The sequence below is a fragment of the Mus musculus genome, chromosome 10, assembly GCF_000001635.26.
Source record: "Mus musculus strain C57BL/6J chromosome 10, GRCm38.p6 C57BL/6J".
In the NCBI taxonomy this organism is placed as follows: domain Eukaryota; kingdom Metazoa; phylum Chordata; class Mammalia; order Rodentia; family Muridae; genus Mus; species Mus musculus.
The window spans coordinates 14,984,019-14,985,817 of record NC_000076.6 but is presented as its reverse complement, the minus strand read 5'-3'; the positions used below and the strand labels follow the sequence as shown (position 1 = coordinate 14,985,817).

At 43.2% G+C, this 1,799-nt stretch overlaps 1 non-coding gene across 1 annotated transcript; it reads right to left on the bottom strand.

The window, feature by feature from the left end:
* Positions 1-1,018: 1,018 nt before the first annotated feature.
* On the bottom strand, positions 1,019-1,148 carry Gm23892. The gene has a single exon (XR_003949117.1). It is a non-coding gene; the product is annotated as a small nucleolar RNA SNORA17 (small nucleolar RNA).
* Between the last annotated feature and the right edge of the window lie 651 nt (positions 1,149-1,799).

The window sequence follows — 1,799 nt, the reverse complement described above, 5'->3', positions numbered from 1 at the left end:
GAACAGCCCAGATGAAACATAGTAAACAGTAAGTATGAGTTATTTATAGAAAAGTAGATTCTAATAGCATAGAGGATAGAAATCTGCCTAGCACTTGTGTTGATTAAGGCTTATTGTAAATATAAAGGACGTGTATGTCTTTTATCCAGGAACTAAATGGTCAAAGGCAGGGTAAAAATCTAGGGTCAGGATTAAGTAATTTCTACAATACTTTTTGGAGGTGTCCAGGAGTCTTTGAGCTCTAGGGTCATCTCAGGTATTGTCTCAGGAGTTGTTGGGAGCTATTAAGACAACACTATTGTCCTGATCTCTGAATTGGGCCTCTCCCCTGGAGAAGAAAAGGGAGTCAAAAGCGGGCCACTGACGCAAGGAGAACAACCAGATTGTTCCAGCCCTAAGTCAGCACTGGATGTCCTGACCTCAAGATGTACCCTGATACCGCCAAGTTCCTGCTTCCTCGTGTAGTCGCCAAAAGAAAAATTTCTGCTGCCCCATTCCTCCTGCTGAGAAGTACTTCCCCTTTTGCTTGTGCATTTAAACCTTGGGCCTGGCTAATACATTGGGGTCTTGATGCAATTCAGAACATTCCTGTGTCGTTATTCGCACAAGACCCTTGTCTCTCTTTTCCCCCATTTGGTTCTTAGGAGAAGGTCCCCTTGAGACCCTCGAATAACTGGACCTGCTGGACGGGACAAGAAGTACTGTGCTCTGCTAATTCATTATGGTATCAGGCAGGGGTCATCTCAAGCATAGTGAGGCCCTCCCCAGACCTGTGTGGCACCAGACTGGTTTTTAGCTAGCTCCATGTCTGGGCCTCATGGCACCTGTTGTGGCTTGCTCCTCACCCCAGCCCAAGTGATCTCATGTAATTAGATGTCTGTCCCAGACTCACCTTTGCCAGAACTTGTGATCCCAGGTGAGGTTCTTCTAGTCTTCTACTTGCTCCCAATACTGGGAGCTAGTCTGGGACTGTGCAGAAACAGACTAGTAGTCATCTCAGACTTGATTTTTTTTTCCTCAAGTAGGCTACTAATTGTTCAAGTGTTCATAGATCAGGAGACTGAGTGTAGACATTGCCTTTCTTCTCTTTGTCAGTACTGATGTAAACATGATACAACAGCCACATCTGCAATGCCTGTAGGGACAGTAGTCTTTATTTATTTTTTATTCTCTCATATGTTACATTCCTAGTGTAGATTTTCTTCCCTCTCATAGTCTCCATCTCCTCTCACCTTCTCTCTCTTCCAGATCCACTCTTTCTCCATTTCATTCAGAAATGGGTAGAGGTCCCAAGAATATCAACCAAACATGGCATATCAAGTTGCAATAAGACTAGGTACATTCCTCTCATTCTCATTTTAAGGTTAGATAATGCAACCCAGTAGAAGAAGAAAAGGTCCACAAAGTAGGCAACTATCCACCCCCTACTCCCACTATCAGATATTCCACAAGAACAGCAAGCTACACAAACATATGTGCAAGGGACCTACATCATATGCCTACAGGCTCCCTGATTCAGTCTCTGTGGGCCCATATAAGCTCTAGATAGTTGATTCTGTGGGGAGTTTTCTTGTGGTGTACTTGACACCCCTGCCTCCTATAGTCCTTTCTTCTCCTTTTCCACAAGGTTCCCCAAGATCTGCCTAATGTTTGGCTGTGGGTTTCTACCTCTGCTCTCATAAGTTGGTGAATAAAGCCTCTCTGATGACGATTGTGCTAGACTTCTGTCTACATCTATAACACTATCATTAGGAATTTCATTGACTTTATTTATTTATTTATTTATTTATTTATTTATT